Genomic DNA, 18,622 nt, shown 5'->3' with positions numbered 1-18,622 from the left:
TTAATGAGGAGAGTAAGAAACTGTTGTTTTAAAGGAATATTATTACCTCTTCTGTATAAAGTACAGGATACACTACATGCAATGAATATTACCCAGCTCGTCTCCTGTATAGAATTGTCCTCATTTTGCAGCTTCACAAACCCAGCAGACTGTGCCACCTTTTCCTGGTTTCTTCTGTTTTAAAACCAGGTGCATCGCTACTGTGGCCTGAAGTTGTGCTGAACAAGCAGAATAGGGCATTGTGAGTACGCCACAGCAACAGCAGTACAGGTCTGCACCGGCAGAGTGCGTCAGCTGAGGTTCCTGAATCCAGTTTTCCACTCAGGACACTGTGAGCCTCCGAGCTGCTGCACAGTACCCACTTCTTAATTTCTGTAAGTGGTGAAACAGCACAGACCCGAAATGTCCTCCTCATAACTCCAGCTTTTCCCCAAGGTTGTTGCTGGGAGCACCTGCCCCTGGTGCCCCCTGCAGTCCATGCCTTGTGCTGGGGCGAGCTCCAGTTCTTCAGCCCGGCGTCTGAGTACCCAAAAAGCGGGCCCACATGCATCTCACTGGTCCTTTTCTCTCCACTCGTCACGCCTCTTCCCTCCTCCATTTTGCTCTGTGTCTGGGTCAGGTGGAATCACTTGAACCTCAGAAGTAGCAAGACTCAGCCAGGTGTGGTGGCTCATGCCTGTAATCCCAGCACTTTGGGAGGCTGAGGCAGGTGGATTGCTTGAGGTAAGGAGTTCAAGACCAGCCTGACCAACCTGTGAAACCCCATCTTTACTAAAAATAACAAAATTAGCCAGACGTGGTGGCTCACACCTGCAATCCCAGGTACTTGGGAGGTTGAGGCAGGAGGGGAATTGCTTGAACCTGGGTAGCAAAGGTTACAGGTTGTAGTGAGCTGAAATTGAACCGTAATTGTACTCCAGCCTGGGTGACAGAGCGACACTCTGTCAAAAAAAAAAGAAAAAGAAAAAGAAAAAAAAGAAGTAGCCAGAGCTGAGCTCTCTCTCCTTGAGCTCTTTCTGCTGCCTGACTCGCCCACTTCCCTGATGTGTCTTGAATGAGTTGTTCTTGTGTCGTGCCCACCTGGCAGAACAGGTGCCCACCAACATTGTGTGTTTAAGGGATGTTTCACCACCACACTGCATCCCCGTGCGGACGGGGCTGGGTAACCCACAGAACCAGGAAGCACCAGGGCCGACGCTGCAGGGGCCAGGAGGAAGACCCCGCCACACTCTCACTACAGTTCTCATGTCCTGAGTGTGGAGACTCGAGACCGGCTCTGATGGCAAGAGACAGGTACACTGGGCTCAGGGCTCCTGCAGATCTGGGGATGGGAGCTCCTGCAGATCTGGGGATGGGAGCTCCTGCAGATCTGGGGATGGGGGCTCCTGCAGATCTGGGGATGGGGGCTCCTGCAGATCTGGGGATGGGGGCTCCTGCAGATCTGGGGATGGGGCTCCTGCAGATCTGGGGATGGGGGCTCCTGCGGATCTGGGGATGGGGGCTCCTGCGGATCTGGGGATGGGGGCTCCTGCAGATCTGGGGATGGGGGCTCCTGCGGATCTGGGGATGGGGGCTCCTGCAGATCTGGGGATGGGAGCTCCTGCAGATCTGGGGATGGGGCTCCTGCAGATCTGGGGATGGGGGCTCCTGCGGATCTGGGGATGGGGGCTCCTGTGGATCTGGGGATGGGGGCTCCTGCGGATCTGGGGATGGGGGCTCCTGCAGATCTGGGGATGGGGCTCCTGCGGATCTGGGGATGGGGGCTCCTGCAGATCTGGGGATGGGGGCTCCTGCAGATCTGGGGATGGGGCTCCTGCCGATCTGGGGGTCAGGGCTGTAGAAGCCCAGATATTCGAGGACTCAGAGGGGGAGCTGGAGAAGGCTTTGTCAGGCAGTAGGCATTTGAATCACCTCTTAAAGGGAAGAAATTCTTTTCTCTAAAAACCAAAGTTTAGAGAGTTCATACACCTCATTAGTAATATTTAAGTTCCTTCCAAACGATTTTATTTTGTGCCCCTCTGCGTTCCTTACAAACAGTCTCCCTGTTGTTCTTCCCACTTGAGTCTGGCCGGTGAGTTTTGTGGCTCCTCTATGGCGCAGAGGCATCATTTTCATATGATGGAATTCATTATGATTCATTAGATTTGATCATAAAGAGAGCTTGGTATCCCCTGGGGCAAGTTCATTAAAGGAATCTCTTTGGTTCCATTATGAATCATTTTCCCTTATCCAAAGGCAGCTCCAAAGATTCACCATGGGCAGGAGGCCCTGCAAGACAGATTCAGGAGTCCAGCAGCCAAAAACTGAAGGCTGTGCTGAGATTTCTGAATAAAAATATCTCAGTGTGAGAGGGAGGGCCGTGTGGTTGTCTAGTGGCGCTCTGTGCCCAGCGCCAAATGCATTTCCGAGGACTGGCTTGCACAGAAGGTACTTCTATCACTGCACATCGCTCAGGGAAGCGCTGGGTGGAGAATCTGTGTGAGCTGCTGGTGGTGGAGCTTCCCGGTGGGTCAGAGGAAATCTATCTTGCTATCCATTGAAAGATTTTAGATGCATAGCTTCTGAAAGCCACGGCTTGGAAGATAAACATGGAGACCTAAGGCACTGCGCCTGTATCCCCGCTTCCTTCCACAATTAGAGCGTCTCCACAGGAGTAGGTGCTTCCGTTCCCATTTTGACCCCCTGGCCTCTCCGTGCAGGTTTACTGAGGTGGGACATCCTCCTGGCTACTCTGCAGGTGACTTGCAATCATGACAATATTATTCATCCAAAAGCCGCATGTAAACACAAATGGACGAGAGTTGGCTAGCAGAATACACTTCACAAGAGGGTCTCTTGGTGTCATTTGAATGCCTTTTCTGCAACCTGTCTCCACTCAGAAATATCTGTAGTGCTGACCATATTTTAACACTTAGTGAAGAATGTGTCACTTGCTTCTTGCAAGAGAGTCACAGCTCTGAATCAGAAGGTTATTTATTCATCCGATGTTGTAGCTCCGGGCTGCCAGCAGGATGGGGCCGTGCTGCCAGAGGTCATCATATGGCAGGGACAGAGGGAGGGAGGGTGGGAGGTGCTGTTACAGCCCTGCAGCAGAGAAGGCAGCACCACCGCCTCTAAGAGACCCAAAGAAGGGGCTGGAAAGAGGGAATGACCTGCAAATAGAAAGGAGGGGTGTGCACCTCACCAGCTGCTCCCTGGAGAATCTCATCTCATCTCCTGCTCCTGGGATCCAGCTAAATCTTCAAGTGGGCTTTGGGGTCTCTGCACATGCTCTAAAACCCTACATTTACACACACACACATTTATTTATTTATGAACTTTTATTTTGATTTTTTTGAGACAGGGTCTCACTCTGTCACCCAGGCTGAAGTGTAGTGGTACAATCACGGCTCGCTGAAGCCTTGGCCTCCCGGGCTCAAAGGATCCTACCACCTCAGCCTCTAGGGTACCTGGGACTCTGAGCATGCGCCACCACACCCACCTTTTTTTTTTTTTTTTAAAGGAGATGGAGTCTCTCTATGTTACCCAGCTTGGTCTTCAACTCCCGGGCTCAAGAGATACTCCTGCCTCAACTTCTCAAAGTGCTGGCATAATAGGCATAAGCCACCTTGCCTGGACCCTATATATGCGTTTTAAATAAATGGATTTGTTTGTTAACATTTTTAATCATTAAAAACTTTAAGTTTGCAAAAGGAGAGGGGTTGGGAAAGAAGAGGGACAATTGTCTTTGGTCTAATTAAGTGTCATGGATGCTGTCACCATCGTTCACCTGGCTGTTTGCATCTACTTCTTTCTAATGTGGTTAAAAGCGTACTTCGTTGTAATCCCAGCACTTTGGGAGGCCGAGGCGGGTGGATCACAAGGTCAAGAGATTGAGACCATCCAGGTCAACATGGTGAAACCCCGTCTCTACTAAAAAGACAAAAAATCAGCTGGGCATGGTGGCGCGTGCCTGTAATCCCAGCTACTCAGGAGGCTGAGGCAGGAGAATTGCCTGAACCCAGGAGGCGGAGGTTGCGGTGAGCCGAGATTGCGCCATTGCACTCCAGCCTGGGTAACAAGAGCGAAACTCCGTCTCAAAAAAAAAAAAAAAAAAAAAAAAAAAAAAGCGTACTTCGTGTTTGGAAACTGTGGCCACATGGGAGGCATAAGTTCCAGTGTTCTGTAACACTGCAGGGTGAACACAGTCAGCAATACTGTATATTTATCAGAAACGAGAAGAGAGGATTTTGAATGTTATCACAAAGAAATGGTAAACGTTCTAGGTGACACATCTGCTAATTACCCTGCTTTGATCATTGTATATTGCCCTGCAACCCATTGACACGCATCCTTATTATATGTCAACTAAAAAGAAAGGAAAAAGTACTTTGTATTTTCGAATCATTACGCAGTAACAGGAAGCTGTAAAAATAATTTGTAGAGCCCCTTCAGCCACCTCCCCCAAGATCTCATTTTCTGTCACAGGGTCAAAGTACAAGGTCAAAGCCAGGATGTGGACACTGGTACATCAATGTGAGCTGGATCACACCGACCTAATTCAGCACTTACCAGATTTTACATGCATTGGACTCTGTGTGTGTGTGTGTGTGTGTGTGTGTGTGCGTGTGCGCGCGCGTTGTCTGGTAGAGATTTATCCCGTGCTGGATTTATGGACCCACCATCACAATCAAAATGCAGAGCAGTTCCACACCCACCAGGAGCCCCTCAAGCTGGCCTTTTTCGTCTGCATCCCAAGCCCCAGTCCCTGTCCCTGGGCAACTGCGAATCTCTCCTCCATCTCTACTGTCATTTTGAGAATGCTTCATAAATGGCATCACACAATATGGAACCTTTTGAGGTTGACATTTTTCACCAAGCCCGATGCCCTGGAGATCCATCTGGGTTGCGGCGTGGGTCACGAGTCTGTTTCTCTTTATTGCTAAAATAGCAGTTTGCTCTGTGGATGAACCATGGTTTGTAAGATCTTTCACTCACTGCAGGAAATTTATGTTGTTCCCTTTTTTTTTTTTTTTTTTTTTTTTTTTTGCTGTTACAAAGAAAACTGCCTTAAGTATTCATGCACAGCTTTTCTGGGGGGTTAGTTTTCAATCCCCTGGAATAGCTTTGCTGGGTTACACGGCAGGCACGTGCCTGGGGTTACAAGAACTGCCAACCTGTTTTCCAGAATAGCGGCGCCATTTTCATTCCCAGCAGCCACGTGTGAGTGATTTCATTTCTCCACATCCTCACCAGCACCGGGTGTTCTGACAATCTTTTATTTTAGACGTCCTGATAGGAGTGTAATGGTACTCCCTTGTGCTTTTTATCTGCACAGCCCCAGTGGGTAATGCTGTTGGACATCTTTCCATGTGGCTATTTACCATCTGTGTCTCCCTTTCAGTGAAATGTTTCCTAAGTGGATTGCTTGTTTCTTCACTGTTGAGATTTGTGAGCTCTTTTTATATTCTAGATAGAGTCTGCAAATGCTGTCTTCCAGTCTGCAGCTTCTCTTTTCGCCCTCCTAACAGAGAATTTTAAAGCACAGAATTTTTAATTTTGATGAAATCCACTATTTTTTTTCTTTTGGTTCACGTGTTTGGGGTCATGTCTCTGAAGTCTTTGCCGGGACTCAGTTTCTGAAGATTGCCTTCCATCTTTTCTTCTAAAAGTTTTACAGTTTTTATTTTATATGTATGTTTATAATCTATTGTTAATTAATTTTTGTACAGTATAATTTTCAGGCCAAGAGTTTTTGCTGGCTCTTATATTATATATGTAATAGCATCAGCACCATTTTAAAAATGTGTATTAAAAGACACATATGGCCGGGTGCAGTGGCTCACCCCTGTAATCCCAGCACTTTGGGAGGCTGAGGCAGGTGGATCATGAAGTCAAGAGATAGAGACCACTCCAGCCAACATGGTGAAACGCTGTCTCTACTAAAAATACAAAAATTAGCTGGACACAGTGGCACACACCTGTAATCACGGCTACTCAGAGGCGGAGGCAGGAGAATCACTTGCACCCGCGAAGCAGAGGTTGCAGTGAGCCAAGATTGTGCCGTTGCACTCCGGCCTGGCAACAGAGTGAGACTCCATCTTAAAAAAAAAAAAAAAAAAGACACATACTATAAAACTTACCATGTTGACTGTATTCAAGTGTACAGTTCAGGGGCATTAATTACATTCACACTGTGCTGCAGACATCACCACCCTCCATCTCCAGAACTTTCTCATCTTTCCAAACTGAAACTTGGTACTCATTAAATTATAATTCCCAATTTCCTATCCCCCCAATTCTTTGGTGACCACATTTCTACTTTCTGTTGCTATGAATTTGACAAATCTAGAGACTTCACATGAAGAGAATCATGTCATAGTGTTCCTTTGTGACCGGTTTATTTCAGTTAGCCTAATGTCCTCAAGATTCAAACATGGTGTATAGTGTGTCAGAACTTATCTCACTTTTAAGGCTGAATAATATTTCCTTGTGTGTGTAGGCCACATTTTGTTTATGCAAAAAAACTGAAAGCAGGACCGTGAAGAGGTATGTGTACACCTGTGTTCATGGGAGTATCATCCATGGCAGCCAAGAGGGGAAAGCCATCCAAATGGCTGGTGTCACTTGTTTTTCAAAAGCTATCCTCCCTCCACTAAATTGCTTTTGCTCTTTGACAAAAATCCATTTGGTATGTTTACGTTTTTCTATTTTGGGGTTTCTGCTCGGTTCCCCAGGCTGTGTGTCTGTCCTCCACCCATACCATAGCCTTGATTATTGCCACTGTGTAATAGGTCTTGAAGCCAAGCAAAGTGCATCCTTCCATGTGTTTCCATAAGTTGTTTGAATTGTTTCTTAATCTTTCTATGTAAACTTTAGTGTAAACTTGTCATTGTCTACCAAGCTTTGTGCTGGGATTTTTATAAGAATTGGGGGGATCAATGTGGGAAGAATGGCATCTTTCCCAAGTTAAACCTTCCAATCCTTGAACACAGCTTGGGTTTTTAAATTCATTTAGATATTCTTTGACTTATGATAACACTCTTTCTAAGATTATACACAGTCTTTTGTCTGTTCGTTTTTGTAAACATAGGCTGAAACTCAGGAAATCCTCAACAAGAGCCAAAAAAAAAAGAAAGAAAAGAAACTGTGTCCAGTGATGTGCGGATGGCAGCTCACACTGACTCACGAGGGCCAACTGTGCACATCTCTGCCTGCACTGAGTTCAGTGATGGCACCTTGGTAGGGGAAACTGGCAAGAGTGGACAAATGATGGACAAATGTCAAAGCCCACCATACAAGTGGATGGATTCCATGGAGCAGGTCTGTCTTCCTTCCTTCCACACTGCCTTTCCTCTCCCCTCCCTCTCTTCTTCCCTCCCTCCCTCCCTTTCTTCCTCACCCTTCTCTCTCTGTCTTTGGAGGGGCTTGTTAAACACCCACCAACATACCCTTGATTATATTTAAAACACGGCTCTCCTATGAAGTAGAAGAGTGAGCCCGTGGTGAGGAGTGAAGAGAGGTTGATTCATGGGTGTAAATAGACACAGCTAGAAGGGAGGGATAAGACCTAGCGCTCCATAGATCAGTAGGGTGACTATACTTTACAATCATCTATAGTACATTTCAAAATTGTAGAAGAGAATCATTTAAAGGCTTCTAGCATAAATAAAAGACAAATATTTAAGGTGTTGGATATTAACTACACTGATTTGATCTTTTCATGTTATATGAATGTATGTGCCCCGAAAATATATACACCTATTATGTATCAATGTAAAAAACTTAGCAAAGGATAAATAAGAACAATCCCTTGTGCCTGTGCCCTGGTTGTTTCTGGAGCTGGTGTTCCCGTCGTCGACACGGTCTTTCTGGTCATCGCATTTGCTTTTTTATCTAGCATTGAATGATGTATCTATCCATCTATCAGAATAAGAATGTTGCTTGGAGTGCAAAAGAGGGGGGGAAAAAAAAAACCCAAACCCAAACCGACCACGCAAGTAACAAGGGCTGTAAGAGACATATCCCTTTGGTGGAAAATCGTTAGTGATTCACATGCCGGATTGATTTAAGTCAAACAGTCTGCCTAGCATTTAGTCATTATTAAGTGGGGATTTCTTGTATTTACATTATATTTGCATTGCAAGTGGCATTTGTCAAAAAAGAAAAACAACAACAATCAAAAAGAAAAAAAAAAACAATTAGAATTTGAAGAAGGACCAACAGGTTTCTAGTAAAGCTGTAGCCATGATTACCCATCCTCTTCCTCTTCGAATACAACCTTAACCATAGCCCTGCAGATGGCCAGATGTGATCCTGTTGGCTGAAATGAGATCTTTGTGTATCAACCTATGTTGAGCTATGTGGTAGTTCAGGCTGAACGTTTTTATTCCAGCAGGGAGTCTGGCAATGGAGAAAGGCTCACTGGAAGATTCCCTTGTTTGGGGAGAGAAGTTCAGCCACCCTCTCTTGCCGGCTTCCCAGGCTGGAACACGTGGGCCCCACATGGTCCCCAAATTGCTGGGAACCCTGCGATTTGGGATCAGTCCACCTGTGTTTGAAACCAGATTCTGATGGGCTTTGATTGTAATACGTCTCACTCTTCCTTTTTGTTAAGCTACTTCCTATTATGATGACAATGTTACTATTATTCCAAAATACGTTGAGAGATTTTAAAACATGGGGAAAGAAAAAACCATAGATTACCCTGAACCTTTCCCTCAAGCACTCAGAGATAGCAACTATTCATGTGTGAGTGTAAAACCTTCCGGTCTTCTCTTTCTATGCCAGGATATAATTATTTAACTGCCTTGTTTTCTCCTTTACTGCCGTTTTCCCCCAGAAATATGAGCTCATATTTTTCAGTGAACTTCCTGTTGTGAATGTTTTTCTTTGTCATAAAATCATGCTTATGTGAACCCTGGGAGATTCAGTGAAAGCCGCAAATACATGAAGTGATGGGCAAGAAGCAATGAGCACGCATTATCCACGTTTCTGAGAATAAAATAACAGGAGCTGTTTTAACTCAACTCTTGTTATTTGATTCTCAGAAATGTGAAAAAGGTGATCACGAGATTTTGGCAAAGCATTCACTGAGGAGGCTGGGGGTTACGTTCGAAGCACAGGCATCTGGATTAGAATCCTTAAAAGTGAGAGTGTTCTCAACAGCTTCGGAGGAAGCTTGGGAAGTGTCTGTTAGGATGGTCACTGCATTATGACAGAAACAAGTCTGTCTTGGATATTCTAATAGAGTTCTGCCTGGAGTGGGAGAGAGAACTGGGTGTGCTTTCAAGGTTTTCACCAAATCTGCAATTCTATGATTTGTCTGAATAATCGATGATGTAAATTGTGGTTATCCTGGCTCCAGAGCAGACAGTATACATAAAGGCAGTTGTAAAGAAATTAGTTCAACCATCACAGAAGACAGTGTGGCGATTCCTAAAGGCTTTAGAAATAGAAATTCCATTTGACCCAGCAATCCCATTACTGGGTATGTACCCAAAGGATTATGCATCGTTCTACTATAAAGACACATGCACACGTATGTTCACTGGGGCACTGTTTACAATAGCAAAGACCTGGAACCAACCCAAATGCTCAACAATGATAGACTGGACAAAGTAAATGTGGCACATATACACCATGAAATACGACGCAGCCATAAAAAACAACAACTTCCTGTCCTTTGTAGGGACGTGGATGAATCTAGAAACTCATTCTCAACAAACTGACACAAGAAGAGAAAACCAAACACCGTATGTTCTCGCTCACAGGCGGGTGTTGAACAACGAGAACACTTGGACACAGGAAGGGGAACATCACACCCTGGGACAGGTTGAGGGGTGGGGGGCAAGGGGAGGGATAGCAGGGGGCGGGGAGCTGGGGAGGGAAAACACTGTCAGAAATGCCTGATGGAGGCTACGGGGGATGGAGACTACAAACCACTAGGGCACGTGTACTTATGCAACAACCCCCCGGATGTGCACATGAACCCCAGAGCTTAAAGTACAATTGAAAAAGAGAAGAAGAAATCTGTGCCGCAGACGCCCCGTGAGTGGTGGCAATGCCGGGGTGTTTCTGCTTGCCTCTTGCCTCTGCCGTAAGGTCAGTCGCATGTGCTTAAGCGACTTTGCTTCAGGTTCCATCCTATGCGACGGCACGCCAGCCTCCTACCTACTGATCATGGAGCCTGTCTTGTGCCTTTTTCCTTTTCCCCTGAGCAACACTGGGCCATTTAGCAGGACATTTATTTCAGCCCTAAGTTGTATTATCCCTGGTAATTTGCATATGCCTGTATTAAAATGCCTCAGTCCTTTGTAGTTATTGTCTTAATCTAGTTAAAAATAATATATCTCTGTATCTGGAGAGAAGGCGGTTCTCCCGGCGCAGCTGAGCACTTGCGTGCACCTGAGGAGCGGGGATAGGGCTGCGTGAGGCTGACCTGGATTTGACAAGCACACCAGGAGGAGCCCTGCCTGCTGCCCTCAACAGTAGCCCTTGTGCTAAATACGAAACCTCTCTCTCCCACAGGCACCACCCGTCACCTGCTTCTGGCTTTGCTCCTCATTTTCCTCAATTTTCACTCTATTTATAGCTGAGAACCTTCCATTTCCCCCTTGTTGAAATACATTAGTTGCTATGGAAACTGCCATACCCCCGGTGGATGCAGCCGAATGACACCTACAATTGCAGAGCAAGGTTGGCGTCACCAGGGCTGAGACGGGCATCGTGGCTGGAGAGGGCACTGAGGGTGAAGATGAGAATAATGACAGCGCACAGCACGACTGTCAGGAGCGGACGTGGCACTCCAGGGTCAGAAGTTCTGGGAGAAGCCCCCTGCACCCCACACCACACTCAGGGCAGGTCCCATTGGAGGCCTAACCCAAACTGGACCTTTAGCTGGTACTTGCAAAAAAAAAAAAAAAAAGTATTTTCATTTTGATAAATACTATCATCATTCTATTTCAAGTGAATTTTTTTTTGCACTTCTGTATGGGGTGTGATGTCCCTCTTCCCACGTTTTTGAGTTTTTCCTGACATAAGAGGGAGTTGACAGGCAGCGCTGAGCTTTCCTCTTGCTTGATCTTTCTTGGGAAACAGAATTGTTGGACAATGAACGGCCTGTGTGAGAGCAGGTCCGAGAATTCAGTGGGAAGCAGCAGGTCTCCCTCTCAGGCACCCAGTAGCCTCTCCTGACCCTTCAGTGTCAGCTCACTGGTTTTCCCCAGGTCAGGCCCTTTATGGAGTCGGTGTTGACCTTCTTTTTGCATCCTAACCCAGCTCCTCCATCCCATGGTTCTGTTTTCTGGTCTCAGTTCTTCTGTGCACAGGTAGGTCCTGCAATCTTAACACAGCTGGGCAGCAAGACATAAACAAACATTATCCAGTGGCCTCCATCTGGCAGCTGTGCCAAGGGAAGCCCTTCCCAGGTGACCACAGTCCCCTCACGTTCCTTCTTCCTGGAGACGTCACCTCTACGTTCCAGCATGCGTCATCGTTCATGCCCCGTTTGTCCCTGTGAATTCGGCAATGCACAATAAACACTCTCACTCACTGTTTTTCTCTTTCCGAGTGACACTGGCTTTAGAGACTGTTCCTAAAACTATTTCATGCTCACCTTATTCTTCTGTACTTAGCTGCATGGTGAAGCCTCCTGCTCACGACGCCTCCATCCTGCCTCAGACCTGGAGTCAACGGTCTTCCTGCAGGAAAGAAGGCAAAGGTGTGTTCTTTAAAATTCTTCCTATGACTTTACATCTAAAAGAGACATTCATTTCTGTCAATCAACTGGAGAGAGTTTCTTCTGGAATATTGGAAACGCAGCACCCACCAGCCATGGTGCTTAAGACGAAGGGAGGTGGTAGAGGAGGCCAAGGGGAGATGCTAGACTCTACTCAGCACTTTCTCCGTGCAGAGAGGCCCCCAGTGTGCTCTCCACACCATCTACCATTTAATGTTTGCAGCCAGGCTCTAAGAGAGGGGACTGTTTTTGTTCCTATGCATAAATGGGGGAAAAGTCCTGCTGGTTTTGTAGGGCTCAGAGGAAAGCTCCCCTTCTGAGAGCTCGGAAGGTTTGCTGAAAATGAACTAACAACAGGCAGATTAACAGGAGGAAGAGACATACACCTTTACTTAATGTGCATAAGCACAGAGAACAATTACCCCATAACCAGTGAGGTCCAGACACTTCTATACTCTTGGGATACAGTGTAGGGGAAGAGAAGATGGGGAAACTGATCATTTTTGAGGGGTAGTAATTTCTAGAAGGAATGGCTGGACCCAGTGCTCAGACACTGGTGCCATTCTCTTTGGAGACTGGATGGGACCAGATGATGCACCATGATTTGGTGGAAAGTTGAGCTGAGCTCCAGGTGTGGTGTGTAATTTTCAGACTCTTCCTCTGTGACATGAGAGTTAATCTTCTCTGGTTAATTACATTTCTGGGAAGGACTGAAGGTGATCCTGTTCCTCTCTGGGGACCTGGTATCTAGGGAGATAAGGAAGCTTCAGAGAATGGCCTCGTCCTGTACATAGGGAGAGACAGAGGCTCGAGAGGCAGAGGCTGGCGGGAGGGGAGGGAGACCCCCATGCCACTCCTGCAGGCCCACACATCAAAGCACTGGGTCTGGGCTTGGTTCCCTGAGCCCCAGCCACTGTTTACACCCTGCCAGCTGGGCGGCCGGCCTGTCTGTCTGACTCCCACACTCGTCTCTCCCTGCCTGCCTGGGAGCTGCAGTCAGGTGGCTTCATCCACTTCTCCGTAGACACAAGAGGCTCTGGCTCCACACCTTCCCGTGGTCTCCCTCCTTCCCTAACAGGTCCTAGTCTATTTTAGTTTTGGCCTCTGTTTATTTCCTGAAATCTGGAAGTTAGTTCCTAAGTTGACAGTGAGCAAACTCCAGGAAAAAGCAGCCCCAGGCAGCGTCATTTCATTCTTGGTCATGATTTCCCCTCTTTTTTATTTTATTTATTTTTTTGAGATGGAGTTTTACTCTGTCTCCAAAGCTGGAATGCAGTGGTGCGATCTCAGCTCACTGCAACCTCTGCCTCCCGGTTCAAGTGATTCTGTTGCCTCAGCCCCCTGAGTGGCTGGGATTACAGGTGAAAGCTACCACATCTGGCTAATTTTTGTATTTTTAGTAGAGATGGGGTTTCACCATGTTGGCCAGGCTGGCCTCAAACTCCTGACCTCAGGTGATCTGCCCACCTTGGCCTCCCAAAGTGCTGGAATTACAGGTGTGAGCCACCGTGCCCAGCCTCCCTTCTCTCTTCTAACTTCTTCCTTTATAGAGCTCTTGTCAAAATAACAGGGTAATCTTTCAACACACATAAGAAAAGATGTGATATAAATCTAATAAGTGAGTAAAATTCAGCCACTAAACCCATAGGTTCATGACTTGGCCGTCTGGAACGAGACATTCGACCATATGGTTATAGCTTCAGGTAGTGCCTATAATTGGAGAAACTACATTGTTAGCTGACAGTCTGGAGATAAAAATAAAAAACACAGACGCTCACTTTGGTCAGTAGAGAAAAGGCACACGGCATGTCTATGAGAAGGGCTGCACAGCAGTCCTGGGATTCTGTCGCTGACGGGGATGCACCGTGCCTTGTTCACTAAAGCCCACTAGCTCTGGTGGAGATGTAATCTGTGGCAGTGTGATAAGGACAAGACTTACCACCTAGATGATTATGCGAGGAAGAGGGTGGGTATACATGGCTCTCGGGATAAAGCATAGACCCTGGCACTGATCAGAAACGGTCTCTGTTTACCAAAATTGCTTCTTTGCCACAGAACTGTGTAGTCAAAATGCCCTTCCTACGCAAATAATAGGTTACGGCAAAATCAGCCAGTTGCTCTGTCAACTTAAATAAACCTAATTGGGCTTAGTAAGTTCTAATTCTTCCTTTTCTTTTTCCCTCCCCTTCCTCAATTCTTCCTTTTCTAAAAGGATCTTGTTACTTAATAAACATCAAACTGGCCCCACTTTAATTTATTTGGCCATTGGAACAGGGAGACTTTTGCCAACAAGGCTGTAGAGTCCCTGTTTTTGTTTGATTTTATGACAGGGGCGTGTCTCATTACAACTGAGCTGCCATGCCCAACCTAAATCTCCTCATAGATGTGAAGTTTGGGAAGATGCGCCAGGTCCCAGGTTGACCTCCAGTGTCCTCCCGGGGGCGGGGGTAAGTCCCCTGCCACCCCTAGTAACTGGAAGTCACAGTCAGCTAAAATGCAGGAAGAGATTGGAAAGTCAGGGCCACTGATTTGCTTCAGGGGAAACCTGTCGGCATTCTTAAGTGTACCACCCCTTTTTGGTAAGAAAAGGCAGTAAATGCTAATGAATAATGAAAAGGAATGCTTATCAGCTTTTCATCTCAGTGGCTGTTAAGGGACTTCAGGACTTTGCGAAGATGCTGGAGTTGGGTGAAAGCTGACCCAGAAGCAGCAGCCCCGCCAGCCCTGCAGCCGCCTCCGCGAGGGCCACGTCACCATCCACAGAGAGCTACAGAGATGGACGCCATCTTTCGGTTGTCATTGCTCCCGTGGCTTTGCGAGGACGTTCTTGTGTTTTAGAAGAAAGCGCATCCATGTACAGGAGGAGGAGTCATTCTCAGAATGATTTACTCAGAGAGCTTAGGTGGGGATTACCGAATGTAGCAGAAAGTGGAAGGAAATGCCTTTCCAAATATTTCAGGAAAATTCAAACAGGGCATTTGGTTTGCCTTTTCTCTTCAGAGGCTGAGAACTGTGTATATTTAAAATGAAAGGTAATTCATTTTAAATGAATCAATTCCAGAGTCATTGAAGTTAACCCATCAATTTGTTAGCGTGTCTGTGGATGTCCAAATAGATATTAGGGCAGGGGTGTCCAGTCTGTCGGCCTCCCTAGGCCACACTGAAAGCAAAAGAATTGCCTTGGGCCACGTGTAAAATATTCTGACATTCATAATAGTTGATACACTGAAAAAAATCACAAAGAATCTTACGATGTTTTAAGAAAGTGTACCCATTTCTGTTCGGCGTTATTCAAAACCATCCTGGCTCACAAGCAGCCTGCAGGCTGTGGGTTGGACAAGCTTGGTTTAGAGGTTTTTTACTAAAAACATACACACACATTAAAGAAAAATTAACTTTATGGTGCCATTAAAAACAATTTTCTTAGGGAACTATATACACATTTTCCTTTGCGTCTTTCTGCTGAAGCGTTGCCAGGGGTGAGCCCACAGCGCTGCTGCTCGGACGGCCCCAGGTCTCCAGGTGGCCTTGCAGGCCGGACACCTGCCCGCGTCTCCTGCCGTACGAGAGAGCCCGGCATTCCCCAGTCCTCCACCTGTGGCTGGGCTTCCTCAGAGTGGCTGCGGCTTTTCTTTCCTTTTGTGTCTTTGCTCATTCCACTTTCCAAGTCCAAGAAAACTCAGTGGTTAACTGTCCAACATATGCAAAATTACACCTCCTAACTGAGCTTGAGTTGAAATATGATTACTTTTCAAACCAGTTGAGGGGCCTGTTTCTAACTATGACTCTTGTAATTCACTTGATATTTGAATGTTTTTTCTGTACCTTTTTTTTGGCAGGGTGGGCGATGGGGAAAGACAGAGCCTCTGTCACCCAGGATGGAGCCCAGGCTGGAGTACAGTGGCCCTATCTGGGCTCACTGCAACCTCTGCTTCCTGGGTTCAAGTGAGTCTCCTGCCTCAGCCTCCTGAGTAGCTGGAATCACAGGCGCCTGCCACCACCACAGCTGATTTGTGTATTGTTAGTTAAGACAGAGTCTCGCCATGTTGGCCAGGCTGGTCTCAAACCCCTGACCTCATATGATCCACCTGTTTCGGCCTCCCAAAGTGCTGGGATTACAGGTATGAGCCACTGCATCCAGCCTTTTTCTGTACACTTTTAAAGATGATTGAAACATTTAAAATAATTGTGTCTAATGGACAGATATAACAGTGGATTTAAATAATGTTTTAGAGAGTCGAATGGGACAAATTTGTACTGAGAGCTTAAGTATCTGTAAAAATGTGTAAATATTTAGAGATATTAATGTTTAATATTGAAAAAATTATTGCTAACAGATTACAGGATGAATGCATTCAGCATTAAAAAAGGGATCACCAGTAACGTCCCCCTCTTGGCTGTATCTGGATAATTTCAGTTAACAAAGAAGGCAAATACATAGAAAATTGTTGTGGATTTGTCAGAAGACTGACAGTGGCGGGTAGCTGAGTCTGAACTGGACCCAGCTACAGACGCACGTGTCACTGTGACAGATTTCAGAAACTATTTACTGTGGAAAGTTGGTGTGTCAGGGAGAGTCACACGTGTTCTTTAAGATAGCGTGTAGGGTCAAGTAGTTTGGAAAATGCTGGCTGCTACATAGTCTCTTAGGGATACACAAGGCAATTGAGCATATTAAAGATTTTGAGAAGTCCTGTATGAGTACCAGCCAGTAGAAACACAAGGTAAATCACAAGTCCCACTGCAATTTCCTCATAACGACGCTGATAAAAGTAAAAAGGGAATAGATGAAATTAAATTTAACGGGTGTATTTAACCCAGTGCATTCAAAATCTTATCACTTTACTATGTAATTAGTAGGAACACATCAATGAGGCATTTTTAACTCTGTTTTTCACGTCAAGACCGAGAAATCTGGTGCCTGCATTTAATGAGCATCTTTTTTAAAAACAATTTTTCATAGAGATGAGTTCTCACTCTTGCCCAGGCTGGCCTCAGCCACCCAAAGTGCTGGAATCACAGGCAGGAGCCTCTGCCCCGGGACTTACGAACATCTTAATTCAGACCCGTACGATTCACAAGACACCCTGGCTCCGTGGCTGCATGCGGCTGCGTTACGTGTGGGGCGGGACACGTTTTCTTGAAGAAATCTGTTCAATGCCCTTCACTTCCTCCATGTCACAGATGTGTCTGGCTTTAGAAAGCTCTCCCATTCACAGCACAAAACCCTTTTTGATTTGGAACCTCCGGTGAAGCCTCATCTCCCCAGACCTGAGGATACTGAGCAGCCTGTTTTTGGGAGGGTCACTGAGTGTCAGGTCCATGTACGAGGTAGACACTGATCCTGCAGTCTGCCCGACGTCCTCCTGTGTAGCCCTTTTGCTCTTTAAACATCAGCTGCTTTGCTAAGAAACTCGGTAATGCCCAGCCTCCTCCAGTCATCCCAGGGGCTTGGGGACAAGCTCCCTGCCCACCCCAGCTCCTTGCTGTATGAGCACCAACTACACGGGATGAACATGTCTCTGTTCTCATGATAGTTAATATTTTATCTATTTTTCACGGACAGCAATGACCAAGCCCATAAGAGGATGCTCGTGAGGAGCACATAGAGCTGCAGCTTCTCTGGCTGCGAGGCCTGCCAGCTGCATGGTCTTGTTGGAGCCAAGGCCTCTGGGCGGAGGAGGTGGGGAGATAGGCACCCTCAACTCCCTCTCCAGTTCGAAAGTCACAGGACACTGGAAACACAGTGGCCTCTCGTCTGAACGGAACTCAGTCTCACTCACAAAAATCAGGTAGGGGCCCGCAGCAGGAATAAATGCAGCCTCTCTGGGAGCTGGCTGCTGAGTGTCGGAAGCAAAGTGCTTGCGATGGGCCTCTCTGGAAATGGTCTGAGGTCCTAGAGGTAGACTGAACGCTGGGAGGCTGCGCCCCCAGAGGACGTGAGAAATGAAGCCACAGAGGAAATTGGTTTCAGTCCTGACGCGGTTTCTAAGGCGGTGAGGTGGGGCCGGGAGGGGAATGCTGAGTAATAAGATTACTCAGAGTCACTAACGATCCCGATTCAGTAATTTTCTGCTTAAAAAGGCACTTCGACCTTTTCCAAACCCAGATGTATGCGTCTTAATGGAAGGCCGCTCCCATGCACAGCGAATGCAGCCTGGATTTATAAGGGAAACTCTGATAGATTCCTCGGTTGAGTGGGAGGGATGCCCTATTTATTGGGTAAATGATCTATTTTATATGGCACTCTATGTACATGCACATAATGCGTAAATTCCGCAAAACAGTCTCAGCATGGTTAATGAGCATGCCTGAAGGCTAATAAAAAAGTGCTTAACTAGTTCTTTTATTTTTTTCCCCTTTATGCATAACAGGCTTTTACTTAATAGCATAAATCAAACTGAAGGATCATCTGTATTAAAACTTTAATAACTTTTTGGGGCTGTGTGTATGCATAAGGTAAGGTGTTGAGGGGGCCGGGCATGGTGACTCACGCCTGTAGTCTCAGCACTTTGGGAGGCTGGGGTGTGCAGATCACCTGATGTCAGGAGTTGGAGACCAGCCTGGCCAACACGGTGAAACCCCATCTCTACTAAAAAATACAAAAAATTTGACTGGTGTGGTGGCGCATGCCTGTAATCCCAGCTACTTGGGAGGCTGAGGCAGGAGAATTGCTTGAACAGGGGAGGTGGACGTTGCGGTGACCCAGGATTGCGTCATTTTACTCCAGCAATGGAGCAAGACTCCGTCTCAAAAAAATTAAATATATAGAAAAATAAAAAAATAAATTAAAAAATACATAAACAAATAAATAAATAATAAAGTGTACAGTCTATAAACAGTGTTCAGATTGCTCTGAGAAGAGAGGCTTACCATTTACCCAATAAATAGGGCAGTGTCATT

At 46.4% G+C, this 18,622-nt stretch overlaps 1 long non-coding RNA gene across 1 annotated transcript; it reads left to right on the top strand.

The window, feature by feature from the left end:
* Positions 1 to 1,133: 1,133 nt before the first annotated feature.
* On the top strand, positions 1,134 to 18,057 carry LOC118155252 (uncharacterized). The gene is made up of 4 exons (XR_013520420.1): positions 1,134 to 1,293; positions 7,073 to 7,302; positions 11,616 to 11,701; positions 15,559 to 18,057. It is a non-coding gene; the product is annotated as an uncharacterized LOC118155252 (long non-coding RNA).
* Positions 18,058 to 18,622: the final 565 nt, after the last annotated feature.

Source organism: Callithrix jacchus, chromosome 7, assembly GCF_049354715.1.
Source record: "Callithrix jacchus isolate 240 chromosome 7, calJac240_pri, whole genome shotgun sequence".
NCBI lineage: Eukaryota > Metazoa > Chordata > Mammalia > Primates > Cebidae > Callithrix > Callithrix jacchus.
The sequence above is the reverse complement of the archived record's forward strand: the minus strand, read 5'-3'. Positions and strand labels throughout refer to the sequence as shown.